At 36.2% G+C, this 19,829-nt stretch overlaps 1 protein-coding gene across 1 annotated transcript in view; it reads left to right on the top strand.

Moving 5' to 3' along the window:
• Positions 1-19,829, top strand: part of FAM19A5 (family with sequence similarity 19 (chemokine (C-C motif)-like), member A5) — a 372,662-nt gene that overhangs the window by 210,084 nt on the left and 142,749 nt on the right. The window lies entirely within an intron of this gene.

Below are 19,829 nucleotides of genomic sequence, written 5' to 3'. Positions count from 1 at the left end.
TTTTCATCCCCCAGTACCCCCAAGTCCTTCTCGGCAGGGCTGCTCTCAATCCCTTCATCCCCCAGCCTGTATTGATAACGGGGGTTGCCCCGACCCAGGTGCAGGACCCTGCACTTGGCCTTGTTGAACCTCATGAGATTCACATGGACCCACTTCTCGAGCTTGTAGAGCAGCATGTGATATTCAAAAGTAATGTTGCTGACAGATAAACTTATTGTTTGTATCTTAAAAACCCAGCACGACTTTTTAGTTTTTTATGTGGTAAATGATAGCACAAAGACTGTTCTGGACATTGCTTGCAAAGAAAATGAGGTTAATTGCCTGTTTGTGCTCCTATGTTTATTGCACTCATTAAAGCTTACAGGATGCCCACAATATAGTTAGCAAATTAGTAGTGCCCTATCAGAGTCTTATTTTGAGGGCAGGTTCACAGTGATAGTTTTCTGCTTTCAGTGGCAGTAGTTTTGCAGAGAAAGAAATGCTTATGAGCTCACAAAAAAACCTTGGAATCAAAATCACTTGCAAACTTTACAAGCATTTGGTCGACAGAATTAGGATAGTCTTCAAATACCTATGTTCTCTAATTCTTGTTATGTTTGAAAAGAAAAGAAAAAAACATTTTATTTTCTTAGACTTAAAAGAGGATAGACATTTTTCATTACAGGATTTCTGAAGGAATGCAGTTTAGATCAACTGTGATCAAAAATAATTTTATTTTGGCTGTTTATTGATGTATATGACAGAGGTTTGTTTTTGTCTATTGCTTAGTAAACTGAAGCAATTGAAAACCACATTGCATTTGATTGTGAATAAGCCCCTTTCTTAAGTAACCTCAGAAGCTTAGAATTGCCTTCTTCAAGACAGGTTTTAACATACTGTGTTCTGGGTGCCCACTGCTAGTAACACAATTGGTTACCATGTAGCAATGCAGAAGATGCCCGACATATCTATTTTTGTAATATGCACATTAAATAGTAAAAAAAAACATTTTTTATTAGAACTTCTCTGTTCCAATCAGGAGGTGAATTCTAAAATCTTGGAATTACTAAGGTAGATAATGCTGCTTCATCGGGAACTGTATGAATTGAGGTATGTTTCAATACAGGTTGATAAAGTGATGCTATGGAATTGCATTGCTCATTGCAGTCTTCTTTAAGTGGTAATCTAGAGATACAACTAAGTATGAAAGTTGCTTCACAGGAGCTTTTTATATGATTCAAGTTTCAGTTTTAAAATATTCTGGTTAAATGTTTTTAAAATTTACAGTTTCTATCCTACTATAGAAAAGCTTTCAGTGGCCAACTGATTCACACAATTTCTCTGTTGGTAAATCCTGCAGCATGGCATAGACTAAGGTCACTCAATTTTTAGATAGGTCTGCCCCTGTACAATAGGAAACAGTGCAACAATTCCAGATATATTTGGCCAGCAAAGCTGGCTAGGAGTAAGGAGGTAATTTTCGCCACCCAGTATTATGTGGAAGACCAGGAGAACATTAAGAGGGGTTGTCCCCAGGTGTTTGGTGTGCATCACATGGTTGGGAAACAAATTATTTCTCTGCATGGGTTTGGATTTTTGTCAGTTTAGCTGTTTGTTGACAAATTTTGCATGGTTTTGGTCTTTTTCATAATTATGGACCAAAAATGCTACATCACTGCTGTTCACTGCAGGACCCAAGAACATGCGTAACCTTGGCTTTGGTTGTTCAGTAGCATCACTGAATGATTTCCAGGCCCTGCTGAGTGGTTCCTGAGGCTCAGTGGTTCTGCTGCAGGCTTCAGGCACACAGCCTGTATGTGCAATGCATGAAGGCAGCTTACAGAGGCCAAAAGATTTTATGTCACTCGGTGATTTTGTTATCTCATTGGTTTTATGTAGTACCTTATAAAGCAGGTGCCCTTATTGTTTTCACAAGCTTGTAACCTTTTAAAATTTTTATATTTATTATTGAAAATATTCATTGATTTTTTTTTCTCCTGTTCACAAGGTTTTCTGAGTGAACCTTTAGCTTATTCTTGAATTGTTTAAAAATATTTTTTCCTTCCTTTGCAAATGAAAGAAGGTGTGTGTTTGTGTGTGCCTGTGTGTGTGCCTGCAAGTTTGTGTGCTTAAGAGGAGCAGAAATGTCTGATGTCTATTACAAACTGAAATTGTATACTGCTTTGCTGGGTTTAAAAAAATGTTTCAAGCAGTTAAGAGTTACTCCTCGAGATTCTTAGTAAATGTTTGCAATACTTTAGGCTGTAGCTTCCCACTAAAATCAGTGTTTCCTTCATGAATTTTCTATCTTGATTTGAAAATTATGTAGCAGAGGCAGAGCATAGGTAATTTTTACTCTCCTCTTAGTTGAGGTCAACTCAACTACACGCATGCATCATAACTTTCAGTGTTTCTGTGTTAGTTGATGTGCTGGTCCCTAACAGAACTTCATATTGATATATTTCAGTGTGAAGACGGCTTTATTTTGCAGAGAGGACCTAACCACTATCAGTATTTCTTTCTTGGTATTCTGTTTATGCCAGGAAAGCTTTGTGTGAACCATTTTTAGTTTCTGGATGAGAGGACTAGCACATTTTTTACTAATCCTTCTTGCAGAACAATAGAAGAATGAAACATATAAAATGTTGAATCATTTAAACGTTAGCATGTGTTTGAGATTTTTGTTTCATTCTACAGCACTGGCTACATTCTGAACTTGCAATGAGAAAACAAAAATAACTGTTCCCCATGCAATGATAAGGGGAAGTGGCATCTGCTGCTTGCTTGGGTAGGCCAGATTTGGAGAACACAGTACAAACCAAAGTATTAGCAGAAGGGAGAAATCTCCTTTTTTCAGTTTCATTTACCATGACGAGACTTGGATTGGAAGGTGGATCAAACCCATTTTAACCCTGCTGTCATTAGGTGAAGGGTATTTATCCTATCTCTTCTTTTAGAAGAAAGAGGCGGGAGAAGATTAACACAGAGGTAATACAAAGGTTAAAAAAATAAATTTCCCATTAATTTAAGACCCTTGCAAACACTTACAGGACACATCCAGGAGATATGTCTAAAGCAAGAATGATATTTTTTGGATACATATGCAAACCAACCTTTTTTCAATGAATACAATAAAAATATACAATCAGAAAATGCTATCAGAGTCATACATTTGCAACCTTTTGTGTAGTTTTAAAAATACATTTTTGCTGTTGATGCTTTCTTTGTATTTCAAATTATTAAACTTTAACTCTTTCACAACCTGAGTCACACTCAATTGGAGAATGGATTTTCAAGTCTGTGACCACATCTTGCTATCACTTTGTTCTTCGAAGCAGGAAAGGTGCTGAATGTAGAAGACCCAGCTTTTCTAAATTCTCCAGCAACCTGAATTCTTGTGCATTTTTATATTTTGCCTACTGAGATCAATCTTAACTGACTGGAAGTCTTCAGTGATAATACAATTGTCGTGCATATATCCAGGCTGCAAAGAGTCTGAGCAAGCTCTTATTGTGTCTCTTCACCTATGGTCAGGTGAGGATGGGGTGGGAAGAATTTCACCTTTGTTTAACTTAGTATTTTGAGATAATTAATAGTTTCTTGTTTTGTTTTGCCCCCCCCCCCCCCCCCGATGTTAAATAGTTAAAATTAGATAGATTATCTGTTAATTCTGGCACTTTGATGATGTCTTCTTATGAAAATTGGAACTGTTTCTCTCAGGGTATTATTCTCTGCACTTCTGTAAAAATTACAGTCCACTGTATTAGAAACGTATTTATGAGGAAACTAGGAAAGATTTAATACAAGAGGTCCATGGGTAATAGATAAAATTAGAGAACTGCATAATGCATGTGATAAATAGCAGTCTTCTGCTGTAAGAATGCTCATGTAAAATTCACATATTCTTCTCGGAGCAACAATCTTTTTATTCCTAGTGCTGTAACTAGACATGTCTTTCATTGGAAGGATATTTTGAAATATGATTTCCTCATACCACAGTCATTTCCTGATTGCAGGCTGGTTTTTTTTCTCCTATCAGTAACATTGTGAAGTAACAATCTGCTGAAGTCTCAGTTGTACCCTCATAAAGCAGTGAAGCTGAGGACCAGTCTCTTGTCCCATTTCTGTCCCCAAAGCGTACCTATTATTCCTAACGCCTTGAAAAATATATTCTTTTCTTCTCTGCCAGTGTGAAGCTAATGGAATTATCTTCATCTAAAAAGGGGCGTAAAAGTCAAACTAGTTGCATGGTGCACAATCTGTATTCAAGCCATGGTTGTCAGTGATACTTCCTGAGAAGTGTTCTCCCTCCTGCGGCATGGGCTGCCATCCCCTTCATCCCTGGTGACGAGATACAGATGTGTGCATATTGGTTAATACTCTGCCCATAACCTGCCACACGGATGTACTCATGGTTTCATGAGTGGTAACTTAGAGTATATATTCTAATTGGAAATCTGCATAAGAAACAGTGGAGCATGTTTTACTAAATATCTCATTTTCTGTCATTTCCCAGTATTCTCATTTCCCGAATAGTCTCATCTTCATAGATCTGTGGTTGTCTGTTTTTTGTGCATAGCAACCTCCATGGCCTTTGAATCAAAGAGAAATCTGCTGCAGAAGTACCTTTGTGTTTTGGGGGTATTCTTTTTTTCATATATCTTCTCTTCCAATACACAACATTGCTAGAGTGTGTTGATTTGCTATGGGGAATATTTGCATAATAACTTTAATAACCAACTGAAAGTGATCCTCAGTACTGACCAGGCACAATATTAATAGTTTTAGTCTGTGCATTTTTCATTTTTTTATTACTTCATGAATCTTCTTCTCTAGAATAGGATTATCTGTTTGCTAAACTAAATAACATGTTGCAAGTTGCTTTTATTGAACTCTGTTTTAATTTTAATGAACTGAAACATAATTAGAAAGTATTTGTTATATTATGCTAACAAAGTACCAATCATGAACTGAAGACTGACATTGGAGCGGACAGTTTGTGATTATAACTGTATGTCAAGATCTTCATTAAAATGCACATTAACTGAACATAATTGACTGTAAGGCAGCTGGACAGTGGTAAAATATTTAGTAATGAACCTCTTCACTGCAGTATTTTCTGCCTCAAGGAGAACAATAAAAGTGTCCATATTTTCTTTTAATACCCTTTAGTAAATGCTGCCATATTAGCAAGCAAAGTGATATGATCACATGAGGGCTTCATAGTTTCTGCTTCTCCAGTTTGCTAGGGCTATTAATTCCAAGACTGAAATTTTATGAAGGAAATAGAGCACAGAGTTCATTGTAGCCGAGGTCTTTTATGCCTGTTTCACTTATAATCAAAATTTTAAGAGCACACAAAAATAATAGCTGATTTTATTCCATTAAAAGTTGGACTCCAACAGCAATTTTCAATTTGTTACAAGTAACAGTACATCCTTTTAGGAAATAACTGCTATCCATCTGAACAGAGGCTTTATTTGGTCAGCATCTTTTTTAAAAAATGATACAGAATCAGGGAAAATATCTCATATGGTGGTGTTTTTCATTATTTTCATAAGTATTTCAAAGGTAGGTGATCTCACACTAATGTTTCAGAGGTATTTGGTGGTGTCTAGCCATCAAATTGGTTTCATTTTTTCATACTAAATGTATGAATCTACCTTTTAGTGGTGAGGTACTTAAAAATATATTAACAATAACACCTCAAGTTTATAGTGCATCATCTAGTAGACGTTTCAGAGTTATCTTCGGAATAATGTATTTTTGAAATCTGAACCTGTATGAACTTTTCATCACATCATATCTGTAGAATATAATGGACTAGAGGCAACAAATTTATGATTATTGGCTTTTTGGATTATGTAAGAATTAAACCTCTCAACAGCAAAGGAATGAAGATCTCAATTTTCTTTAGGAATCATAATTACATAATTGCACATAAAAAGTCTGTTGCAACAAATGAGAAACAGTGTAATAGTGTTGTGTTTATTATCACCAATTTCCACCATAATGTCCCTTATGCACTTTCATTATAAAGTGTTAGCATAATGTACTAGAGCATACGAATGGCTGTAGTCACCTAAAGTTGATGTTATTGCCCCTCTAGTTCTCATTACATAGATCTATCGAGGCCTTCGCTTCACACAGGCCTGTAATATTCCTGTGTTAAATACAGAACAAGTGAACTTCACCAGAGTGATTTCAGAACAGATAATCCAATTTTGCACTGTGAGTTTTGAGTGGCTTTTGTTGGACTTTGCTGTATTTTAAAACTTGATGGGCAAAATTTATTCCTTCAGATGCAGCCAACTGTCATCAGTAATTTATTTTTTATTTTCTGAGTGGTGTTCTAAGGCTTCAGAAAAGACATGTTACTTCCTTTAATTTTGATTTTTTAGAATAGATAAATAGAATAATCTCCTGAAAAAGATTTTCCCTGGTATTTCATGCAGCTTAATATAAACAGTTCTATTTAGTACAGATTGTATGAAAACAAACCAAAAGGTGTTGGTTTTCCTCCTGCTTTTGTGATTCCTTCAGCTCAGAAGCTTCAGCTCAGATGTACCATCTGTTGGGTATTTTCCACATTTTTTTTTAAAGTTAGATTTTCCTTTAACCCTTTATGTTTTCTGATTTGGTTTATTTTCACAAAAAAGCCAGATGATTTGCCCCAGTTCACTTTGTGAGTTAGTGGCGTAAGAACCCAAAATACTCTTATTTTTTGTTTGTTTTTTCCTTTTGCTGATAATCAGTACAAACAGACTTTCTTATTTTGAAGTACGCAGCAACATTTTGAGAGAACCTTCATGCTCAGCTCTCCTCTCTTTCAGAAATGTGTTGTTGTGATATGACTGCACATCATTACTGTCATTATGTCATCACCATAGTCAGGTCTGGAAGAATTCAAAGTAACTGTCTTAATCTGCGTGCTGAATATGTGTGGAACAGATTAAGAAGAGGTCACAGTGTATGTTGTGCACGGCGCATTTCTGTGCAAATAAATGTAGACACAATGATTAAAGATATCGCTCTCTCTCTTAGATTCTGTGCTGTCATATATTATGTCATGTAATTATTTGGTTTTTTAAAATAAGCAAACATTTAGGTGTTGAATTCTTAGAAAATTTTCTCTTCATAACAAATTTCTAGGTTTTTTAATGTAGTAACTTTTTATTCTGGCTGTGTATTACAGTTATAACATTCTCTGGCTTTCATTAGACCATCCTCAGTCAGCAATTACCTGGGAGAACTTTGTAGGAATGGAAAGAGCTATATTTCTTGTCAGTTATTATGGTGCAAGTCCTGACTGTTTGCATGGAAGTCAGAGGAGCTGACTTCTCCTATCCCCAAGGAAGCTTTGGAAGGATTATGTAAAGCTCTTCTTCCTCTGTTTCCATCCCTCCATCCCTGTGATGACCTGGTATGATACATTTCCCACCACTCCTTCAGCACAAGGACTCTTCACAGGGAGCACAGACAGCACTAACTTCTGTGGTAGGATTATTCAAGGCATGTTGTATCCCTCTAAACCATCAGTGAAAGCTGAGTCATGGAAATCAAAAGGAGTTGCAGCATTTGAGAAAGAAAGAATATAGTAGGTGTTACCCTAGCACTTTCTTTTCCATAGCTCCCAGACAAATAGCTTCTTAAAATATGTTATTTCCTTGTGCTCTTGTGAGAGTGGTACCCTTCAAAACACTGTATGACATTGCCTTGAAGAGAGAACCTAAATATTAGTGTTTGTTTTAAAGAAGCAATCTAAATTCTACTCACTTTGTTTGAATACCAAAAGGAGAGAGAAAAGACCCTGATTATCTGTACCATGGAGAAAAAAGTGGGCTTTTCATCTGCTATCTCCTATTCTTCCCACGAGTAGCTATCCTGATTCAGTGCTTGAAAAATTGGCCTTTTCTTCAGATAGACTTATATTCTATCTATATGAATGAATAAAAAAACCTCAGAATACAAACAAAACACCCACCCCAGAAAATGACTGGAATTTCCAAAAATAGCTTATATCATGTGCTCTTGCGGTCTTGTGTCTGTCAATTGCCCACTGTTTATACTTTGTTCACTATTATTCATTTTTCTGATAATATTTTTACTGTACCAATATTATGATAATCTCTTTAAACAGTTGGTTCTGAATGACCTAATTTTTAAACTGTTGAGCATTTATTGCTCATATTGAAGAAAATCTGGTTAAGAAATTGTGTGTTCTACAACTGTGTGGGGTGAGGATGTTTGTGTTTGTGTATGTATATCTGTCTGTCTCTTGTAAATGCTCCCTTGTATGTTTCTACTGAGATCCAGGATTGCTTTTAATTTTTGGGTTCTTATTCTTGGATTTTGTTTTATTCTTTTCCTGTGAGAGGGTAGTTATGCTTTTGTTCTGGAAAGAATAACATCATTTTAAGAAGAAGAAATAAAGGGGTGGGTGGAAAAGGACAACTTTTCAAATTGTCAATTGACAATTTAACTTACTGACTTATTTTCCAAGTCTGTGATTTCATCCCCAAATAAATAAAAAAATAAGACAATGAAGAATTACAATAAATGCAATTTAAATGCTGCTTTTTTTTTTTTGTTGTTGTTATTATATCATTTGTGGAACACTTTTTTAAGAATTTGTGAAAGTAGTCTATCAGTATTTTTGTGTTTGTATTACATTTACATATTTTAATAATGTGTTTCATATGAACACATATTTGCATGGTTTTATGTTAGTATCTTGAAATGGGGTTTAGACAGCAAAACCTGTTCTGTTAACAGGTGATTTAATATGACATTCTTATATTCTGTTGGAATGGAATGTGGGAGGTAGTAGTTATTGCTATTAAATTTATCAGGCAATGTAGATAAAGATTGTATTAAAGCTGCTTTGTCTAAAACTATAGGGCAGTAGCTCTTGGGAGAAAAATACGCTTTTTTTTTTTTAATCATGGCACAATTTATTGAGAAACTCTTGCATTTTTCTGTGAAGTTGGTTCATAGGCTATGAATCTTTCTGATGTGAATTACTTATAAAGCAAAGTACAGCTCTTTCCAAAATAAACAGTACAGGCAAACACATAAGCACTGGATAGTGTTAAGACATTATATGATTATATAGAGAATTCTCTTCTCAACCTGAGTTTCTGGGTACATTTTAAGTACTTATGCCACTGCTACAATTACTTTTGCATGGTTCCATGCACAGCACTGAATATATCTAATGGTTGTTTATTAAAAATATAAAACTTCTAGCATAGGCACATTTTTCATCACCTTTCCCTGCTTAAGAGCGAACTATTAAATCATTTATATTATAAGTAAATCAACAAACCAGAATCAATAAAATAGAATTCTTAGTAGCTTAGTCTTTTGGAGAAACTGTTGTTCGAGGAAAATAACCTTTTTTTTTTCCTTCCGTGGAAAATTCATTTCATCTATGCCTGAATTTTGTTTTAGTTCTGGCAAAGCTAGATTTGTAAGAGGAAACTAGTTTTTTTCTTTTCATAGGGAGTATCTATGAATGAGCTCAGTGAACAGTCAACAATTATTGCTGGACCCAGATTTCATATTGTATAGTTTCTTTTCCATCATTTTCCATATGAAGATGAACACAGCTGCTGTGTATACAATGTAACAAATCTAGGTCAAGCAGCCAGATTAATGATGTCTGGCATATACTCACGAACATTGAAGTAACATTTTATTTTCTTTCTTTATGTGGTTTCTATACATAATATTATATAGTTTACAGGAAGGCAATGTTGGTTTATGGTATAGTTTTGCATCCAGGAAATACTGTAATCATGAAGCACTTCTGTGATATGATGATAAAAATTGCCATGTAGCCTGTATAATCCCACTTCAGATTATAAACAGAAGTGTTCATCTAGTTAATGTTTGTCTGAACAGTTCCTCCTCCATCTGAGTTTAAAAGAAAATAAATTAGTCTTTCACTGGAGATACTTTTAAAAAGACTTTAAGTCAAAAATAATAAACAAAAATCATCATATGTATAGGGGGTTTTTACCCCTTGGCTGTGCTTATTCTAATCAACATCAAATTTTGATTCAATATAAAAGCATTCAGTTGGTAATTTTTTACAGAGATGTGCATAAATTCTCATTTTTTTCAATACAAACAAGGTTTCAGTGTAGAATATTATGCATGCACCAAATATGTTTACATATATAGGGTGTTTTCATTAGTACGACTTTGAACATTTAAATAAGATGCTCAGAAGTCAATCTTTGGTATACATGTACAGTATTTTTGAAGTGTTTGGAGTTACATGTGCTTTATTAATCATTTGATCTGATGTTTATCTAAAGGAAGAGAAAGATCCTTAGTTTTCGTGTTTTCTTAGGTGTTCTTTTTCCTTGAATCACCTTGGTGGGTCTTTACATGTGTTATTTAGGAGGATGTATGTAATATCTTCTATGCAAGGAGTCTCAGAGCTGTGCATAATCCCCTGTCCAGCTCTTCCATATGTCTTTTTACCCACATTTGAAGGAGATATTTCTAATAAGTACCTATGGTTGGGGGAGGGGGGGGAATATCCTAGTTTATTTCAGAGATCACTCCAACCAGGCAGCGGAAACAAACTTGTGCCACTTTCGGTTATTTCTACCCACATCACCATTTAGCTCTAACCAGGCAAACTTTGCCCTCTGAAAAAGATATTTTCTGATCACACCTAGGAAATATGCAATTTTCTTTCAGTGTGACACTAGAAAAAAACATTTAATTCCAATGTTTTGAACTGACTGTCCCTCTGCAGCCCCAATGGAAATACAAATTATGTCTTAGGGTCACAGGGGCAGTGTATGGGTCCAGAGGCAACTTGGGCCTGAATACTAGGTAATGTGACCCTGTGAGTTTGCTCTGGAAAGAGGTAGCCAAACCATAAATATTGGTAGAAAACTCTGTTCCATTTGACTTCAAGGCCATGGATCATTCCTTGGCCCTTATATTTAACAGTATAGAAATACGTGGTGTACTGATGCAATTGTTTTTATCTTCTCCTTGTTTTGAAGATGATGAAATCTGAGGAATACATATCTTAAAATTTATAATGGGTAGTTTGCAGCCATGATTCTTCAATGATTTGGGTAAGGGTATCTCCAGCCTCATGATTTTCCCGTTTAATAGATCTCAGAGCACCAGAGAAGACAGAAGGACTCTTAATGTTTCTGAATATTTCAAATGAGAGGTAGCTTCATGATTGATTCATTTGGTATCAGTTATGGGCAAAATAACAGTATGTGTAACGAGACTCAATTAACAGCGAGTTAAGGGAAAAGGATGTAGTTAAGAAAGAGTAGCAGACTTTTCTAAGGAGTTAACATTTCATCAATGAATTTGGTTTTCTTCATGAGATGACAATGCAAATATAGCATATTTTAGCCTTTGTAAGATATTTCATTTCATGCCCGCCCATACCCAATTGCTGATCATATATAGTTTTTAAATTGCAGAATCAATTGCTGAATAACACACTAAACATTTTTGGGAGGGAAATTTGAAACAAAGGAGAAAAAGGTATCGTAGTAAGTCTTTAAATGAGGCTACTTCTATTGAACTTCAAATTAGTTCAGCATGAACATCAACAGTAACAAGACAGTAAATGAGCTATTTGAAGGAGTGAAGCGAAGTAATAAATAATGATTGTGGGGTTATTTTACCTCTGTATAAAGCAGTGGCAGAATTAATGCTTGATTGTGGCTGTTCTTTTTAATATTGGAAATAAAGAGGGTGAAGAAAAGAATACTAAAACTGAGCTTTTGGTAGGAGAAAATGACATACAGTTTCATATGCATCAGAATACATTTAGCTTATCACAGATGTGATTGAGAGGTGGTTTGCTAACTGTGTCTAAAACACTTAGTAATAAAAGGCTTTTTAATTTAGCAAAGCAAGTTAGTAGAAGCTGAAGCCAGAAATTCAAATTAAATATGTGGCAAATACTTTCAGTAGGGAGGTGATTAACCGCTGGGACAAATTGCCAAGAGAAACAAGTGATTTTTCCATCACATGAGGTTGTCAAATTAGAACTAAATAACTCTCAGGAAATTATTTGACTCTTGCCAAGAACAAATTATTGGTCTCAGTACATTGTTAACTAGATGAAATTTTAAAGCAGGTGGTTGGGATAGCGGATCAAATCATTCTTTAGTTTTATAATGTAAAATCAGAAGGAATATTTTATCTAACTCCAGTTTGTTCAATCATCACATCAGGAACTTCATTGCAAGATTGTACAATTTCAAGTTGGTAGAGTATCATTATTTCATGGCATATTCCCACTCATGTTATACCTTATTCAGGAGATACTCTCTTGTTATCTACTCGGTCACATCTGGTTTCAATGACAAACTTTTTATTTGTTGTTTTTTACTTAATTAAGTCTTGGAGAAGCAACTGTTTGGAAAGAAGCAATAGCTTTGTCAGTAGAACTAAACTCAGTAATTTACTCCAGTGCAAAATTATTAAATACTGTCTTACTGGAGCAGAATTGCTGAGTATCAGCAAAATTTATTTAATACTAGTGTGCTGGGTCAAATGGAAGGGACATGCCTTTAAACTTAGGGAATGGGCTTGGTTACTATGGGTGACACGCACACATCTTACTGCAATATGCAAGCACGTGATGCAGAAATAATTGAGAGAATTAGTGTAGAAATCCTGCAGTACCTTTTCAACTCTCCTTTTGTGATTATATGTGTATTTTAGTTGACTATCATTGGATTTTCTTCAGTATTTCCACCTAAATGCTGTAGTGTAAGAGTCCTTAACTGTTTGAAAGATTCATTGAAGGAGCATCTATTAAGTGCACGAGAATATTTAAATGGCAGGTGATGGTATTGTATTAGCAATCACTTGGGAAATTCCAGATTGAATTAGTCTGTTGCTGAGTGAAAGCGTGTGATTTAGTAGATGCCTCATGTCTGCAGTCCCTGGACATCCAGTGGGAGTGCCCTGAGCAGAATACTGTGGAGTTTGATCTTCAGTGATGCTTCAGTAGGCATTGTAAAACTGTTTTGAGACACAGTTTCACTGCAAGGGTTTTAGTAACAGTGCTTAAAATCTCAATCATTTAAATTCAGTGCATTATTTCAAATATAGTTCTATATGTTTCAGAGATGCAACAGTATTGTGCCATGTTGAAGGGAAAGTGATGCAAAGTGAATTGGATTCATCTGCCAGCCTTAGGACTCACACGCCTGTGCTTTCCGAGCTATTAGAAAAATTAATAAACTCACTCCTTGAATTAATGGATGGGCTTGCAGGACACCATCGGACATAAATTTTGAAGCTGAATGATATTTACATTGCTATTTGTACTGTAAAATTAGTAAAGGTTATTAATTCTATCTGGTCATCATATCATCGGTTTTATACCATAATTACATGCACAGACACACACAACCTCTTGAGAGGAGTGCTGAAACAGAGGTACTTAACAGTACATGAAGGCTGAAGCAAATGTTCACAAGTTATCCTATCTATCAATTTTACATTTTTTTCCCTTTGCCTATTGGTCCTACTGCTCATCATGATGGCAAGATGGAATCATTATATTTTCTGTGATTATGCAGTACCACTCAGAGCGTAAGGAGTTTCTGGTCCACCATTTTAAAGGCAGAATCCCACAGAGACGGAAATCAGACTCACTGTCTGTAGTGCCTTTAGATCTCTGCTGCAGAGATTTTTAGGCTGCCCAAGATTATTTAAATACTACATTTTGTTAGCATTTAAAAGATGGTAGTGATGGTGCAGTTCTTATATTACCAGTGATGGCATCATGCTGGACAAGATATGAAATGTTGTCAACAATGTCATCACGTGCACATGCATGATAGATGTTATTATGAGTGAAAAGGTGTGTATGGAAACAGGAGAATGGAATAGAACTGCAAATGTATGACTTAAAGATTCCGTATATGTTTTCACAATCTATTTTCTTTTTTCTTCTTTTGTTTTAGTTTGGTGTTTTTTTCAGAATCTGTTGTAATTTTTTTTTTCCAGTTGTGAAATGCAGATTCCTCCAAACCTGTGTGTGTATGTTCCTTTACTTCTTGGCTTTTATGTTGGGTTAGAAGAAGTTTCCAGCCTCCTACTCACTGCTGGAAGATTTTTTTAATAGCTATTTATTTTTAATAACCCATTTCATGAGTTTCCAGATCACTGTTAGGGAATGATGCTTCTCAGATTGAAGACAATGCAGGAAAGTAAAATTTGAACATACCTTTCTATCATTGAGTCCACATGTTAGAAATCTCTTCCTATTTGAATCATAGGTCTTAATACTGCTTTGGTTACAGTATGGTAAATATATTTACTGATCTTTAAAGGATCTGCTTTCTGCAGAGCGGCTAGCAGGGCAAATGGTGTCCCAAATTACGAATATCCAGTCTTTGATCACTTGATGTGCCCATATTATTATGAGGTGTACTGAAGAACTAAAGAAAGATCTCAATTTGCAATTCTGGTTTCTTTTTTTGGCATTTACAGCAGGGTAACTGAAAGTAGATCATACCCTGTAGAAATTAAAGATGAAAGTTACTAGATTTTTCAGCGCACTTGCCACCATATATTTTCTACTTTTAAATCTCTCCGGGGAAGATGCCTCCACTGCCTGTGTCATGAAATTATACTATAAACTTTATTAGAAATCTTTAACAATGAATCTTTATAGCATCATACTATTTTTATAGCATCATACTGTTTCTAAAACATCATATTGTTATTAATGTTTTTCTGCATTACTGTGGATCTTCATACTTTCAACCTTTGGCTTAGATGCTCTCGATTTATCCCATTGCAATGACCGTTGTACCCAAATCTGTAGTCTGTCATAAGACAAAGGAGCACAGATATAGTAAACAGATGTGTTATTTTTCAAGGCTTGTTTTAAGATAAGATGGGCATATTTTTTATAGGTTACATTTTTATAGATTGATATCCCATGGCAAATAGCAGTATAAATGGCCCAAAGGCTATTCAGCTACCATCAGTATACATAATTTGCCAGTCTTTAATGTGACTAATTCCTAGCCAGAAAATATCCTGCATTCTCAATGAATTGTAATTAAAAAATAAATTATTTTTTTGACAGGAACTTTTAAACAAAAATGTCATTTCATATTGCTGTAGAAAAGCCAGTTTCAGTGACATTTTTAGGATTATCAGTGAGAAGACATCAATCTATGGTGACAAGAATTGAACAGAAGTGTAATCATGAGAGTGTTTTGGGTTATTTGTTTAATAACAGGGGTTGTTAGGCTGATATATAGAGGAAAAATGTTGCAAAAATATATTTATTAGTAATAAATAGTTGCTTGATGACAATGAGACTTGACAATAATTTTGTTTGGATAATTGGTCATTGGTGATAGGTGCTATAAGCAGTTTCCAATGGTAGATGGAATCATCATGGAAAATATAGCTTAACAGTTTTTTCTAGTGAGCATTCAAGACTTTTTGCCTCAGCAATACCTGGAGAGCTTGCATTTTAAGGCGTATACACCAGCGTTTTGTACCCATTAGTGGACATGAATGGTTTCAGACCACATCCTCAGTTCTTTTCAGCTACCTTATTAAGATTGAACAGAATGTAAAGTACTAGTAGTACAGACTTAATCTACCCCTTTTTCCACTGCTCCTTAAAATCTTGTGCTCAGAGTAATTGCTTATTCTGCCGTAGAGGAAATCATCTTTGAACAAATCATACCATATAGGCTGGATTTGAATTTTGGACAGTACAGATACCAAGAATATCTACTGAGAAAACATGCAAACAAATGTGATGGAATTTAGCGATTAGTGAAGTTCTGCTTCAGTTCCTAGGTCTTACAAGAAGCCTTCAGGTAAGCAGTCTCTCCAAGAACATGCTATTAGGGGAAGATGCTCCCCAAATCACTGGTCAAATGGGTGGGCATCCTGCTCCCCACAGGTTCCTGATACATTTTGTGAGAGTGTTATTATGATCCTGCCATTAGGCTCATTCCAACTCAAGTGGAAACACATTCATATAGTTGGCACCTCAGCACTTCCACTGGGAATTGTCACCCTGAATGCAGTAAACTGCGTTTGTCATTTTTGTACCCCAGCTTTGGCAGACTGTGATATGCCTTCCCCTATGCCATTAAATCTAAAAATCTAGACTAAGGATTGTCTCCATACCCTGCTTCAAAGTATTTCAAATACCAGGCAGCCTAGAGATGTATCGGTGACCTAGTCATGGATGTTCTTCAGTCCTGCACTTTCCAATATATATGCAGATTTTGAAAGGAAGATGGACGTGCTTAACCTCTGTTTTTTTCTTTAGTTCCACCCTCTTTATCTGCCATGGGAGTCTTAAGCTCTGGGGTTGTGCAGGCTTCGTATTTCATCCCATGGGTATTTCACTCATTTTTCAACTTTTCTGCACCCGACCCTTTTTCCTTGTTTTGGAGATCTTGTCCATGAGGGCGTGCTCTGACAAGGTACAAATACTCATTGGACTAGGGAATAATAGAACTGGTCTAAGGTGTTTTTTTTTTACAGTAAGTTATTCCTGGTATTGAAGAGGCTGAAGACCTATTCTGAAACTCAGAAATTCAAGTTCAGAACAGTGACCTTGACAACCGGCAGCTTTAAAAGGGATCATTGCTCTGTGTATCTTGACCAGCAAGATGCTTACTTCAAGGTCTCAATCACATTTTTGGACTGAAATCATCTTTGTTTCTGCAGAGATTAATTACCTCTGTGAAGACTCTACCATGTCAGTATAAGATCCAAACTCTGGAGTCTCTCTGGCACCAAATGTCTTTAAAAAAAAAAAAAAAAAAAAAAAAAGAGTCCTGATACCAGTCTTTCCCCACCAGTAAAAATGGAGTGATGCCCTTTCCTGAACAATGGACTCTGGCAAAGATGTCAGGTGTCTTGATGTACATTTCATAGAATCATAGAATCATAGAGTAGTTTGGGTTGGAAGGGACCTCTAAAGGTCATCTAGTCCATCCTCCCTGCAATGAGCAGGGGCATCTTCAACTAGATCAGGTTGCTCAGAGCCCCGTCCAACCTGACCTGGAATGTTTCCAGGGATGAGGGCATCCACCACCTCTCTGGGCAACCTGTGCCAGTGCTTCACCACCCTCAGCCTAAAAAATTTCTTCCTTATATCTAGTCTGAATCTACCCCCCTTTAGTTTAAAACCATTCTCCCTTGTCCTATCGCAACAGGCCCTGCTAAAAAGTCTGTCCCCATCTTTCTTATAAGCCCTCTTTAAGTACTGAAAGGCTGCAATAAGGTCTCCCTGGAGCCTTCTCTTCTCCAGGCTGAACAACCCCAACTCTCTCAGTCTTTCTTCATTTCCCTGGGGTTAAAGGTAAATATACTGAATGTTATTCTGGTTTTGACTCTAAATTCTGAATGAACATGGTCTTTCCTCAGCTTTCTTTTGCCAGACCCTCTTTTCTGTTTAGTTGCGTATACTGTTTGAATGGTGAAACAACTGAACTTAACAAATTAACTGGGGTTTTTTTGCTGGTTTTGTTTATAGGGCTTGTCTTCTCAACAATAGACTGTTATCTGTTTATACAGCGTGTGTCTCTATAGCTCCTAATGGTTTAGCTTTCTAATCATCCTTCCCTGATGGGGTAGTGAAGAGCTCTGCAAGATCTCCTTGTGGGTAGTCATAGTGGATATAGGGATCAGTCCTCAATTCCACTTACTTTTTTAAGTTAATAGTGATGAATTCCTCTTTCCTTGGATGGGTATTTCACTTCAGTGATCTCAAAGATCAGAGTTTATAGTTGACCTTGAAGTTCAGTATATACATCACTGTCTTGGAGCTCACACTAATGAGATGTGTCAGGCTTTCTGTCCATGTGTAGAAAGGACCTCAGCTATAAATAATATACACCAAATGTATATTTTGCAACTTGTACTAGAGGAAGGAAAATAACATTAAATTCTTTCTGGTTGTGTGGCTCACTACAAACAACTAGCAGATTTAAGTAATGCTGCATCAGTCACCAAATAACTTAATTGGGGATTTACCTTTCTAAAGATAGTTAAGTAATTGTAAACTGTGTGAGCCATTGCAAACAGGAACATAAATGGAAGGTGAAGAAGGAGGAGGTGCACCTTGAAATCGGTGTCTTTAGCTGGAACATCAAAAGGAAATGACAGAGCCAGACCAGCTTCAGGGGTCCTGCAAAACATACTTGTGAATCTACAGTCAGAGAAACTATAGTATTTCCTCCAGTATGTTAACATAGTCCATACCTTAACCTAATTGTTAGATTAGTGGTGAGCCAGCCCTTTGAGCCTTCAGACAACTTTAGCCTCTGTCATCTTTCCTTAAGGATATTCCTTTCCAACCAAGAGAGGGGGAGAAATCTGGATCCTTGTGGCTGATTCTTTATATATGAATATGATGTATATACATATTTACACCCTCCTCCCCCACATTTTTCTGTGATATGTTATCCTCAGAAAACACCCTTTATTTTCTAACTAAGGCACTAGATTTTATTTAAGCCAAGGCTGCCTATCTTTGCCCCAGTGTATGTACTAGTTCTTCTTAAGCTTTTCCCAGGCAAGCTGTCTCTTTTTACACTGCCAGGATGAGGCCTTTCAGGAAGAATCCTTGATTGTCCGTATGACAACAAAGTGAGCTAGAAATCAGCTGTTTCAACAGATTGTCTTACTGGATAGCTAACCGTGTGGGAAGCAGTTTGTCTGCTGAACTGGAGCCACCTTAGATTAACATAGCTGTCTTATTTTCTTCAGAATGCCTCCATCCCTAGCATATGCAGGCTGCACATCTAGCTGCCACCTAGAGCTTCATTCTGAAATCCACCAAACTTTACAGACCTGCTGAGGTGATGCTGCTTTTGCAGGAGACCTTTTTCAGTCCTTATTGAACTTTGAATCCTGAGACTGTTCTTCAAATATGTGATGTTTTGTGGGGACTACTGCTTAGAGCCACCGCTGTGTAACACAACATCATGCAAGAAAGAAAGATCACTTGTCTCTAGCAGTTCTTCCTCAGGTGATTTATTTGATTGATTGTAAATTCACAACTTTTCCTCCTTCCCCTTGGACATTTTAAACCTAAGACCTGGGTGGAGTTCTGATTCATTACCAGTACTGTGGAGAGGTGGGGGACTGGTACTCATTTGCCATGTGTACTTCTGAAGCAACATGGGCATATGGACCCTGCACTGTGAATACACATATAGCCAAAATATTTTGAAGCAGGAATTACAGAATGAATAATCATTCTTTTACTTTGCTGCAGGATTATAAATGGGAAAGAAAGGTAATGTGCGTATTCCTCCAAAGTTAGAAGAGATCCTCTGGGCTGTTTAGTTTGTCTCATCTCATGTGTACTAGCAGAATGGAGTGATGTTAACTGAAAGAGGTCAGCATATGCTCCAGCTAATCATGGTTGTCAGTAGAGCTCTTATAATGCTGTTATAAGATACTTTGATATCTCAAAGATGCACTCTCTGAGTTTCTCTGTAGATCATGTAGGCTCTGACAATTCAGAATGTGTTTAAACAATTCCTGTTCCTTCCTACAGCTAAGCAAAATCAGGATCCAGATTAATTATGCTTTGGTTCACAGTTTAATGTTGTGTCCTAAATAATTTATTTCTTTAAAAATAGACTATTTAAAGAAAAGTGACAAGGGCAAGATTGTTCTCCTCCTCATAAATCCCTTTAATTACTTCCATAACATACAGAGTGTGTATTGAATTTTGTATTAAAGAGCAAACAGAATACATTTGAATCTTTACTTAAAATAAAGTAACTTATGATGTTATGGGTATACATATAACATTAATACTTGCAAATGTTACT

This window comes from Pygoscelis adeliae, unplaced genomic scaffold (genome assembly GCF_000699105.1).
Source record: "Pygoscelis adeliae isolate BGI_AS28 unplaced genomic scaffold, ASM69910v1 Scaffold204, whole genome shotgun sequence".
Lineage (NCBI taxonomy): Eukaryota > Metazoa > Chordata > Aves > Sphenisciformes > Spheniscidae > Pygoscelis > Pygoscelis adeliae.
This window is presented reverse-complemented; position numbering and strand designations above follow the sequence as displayed.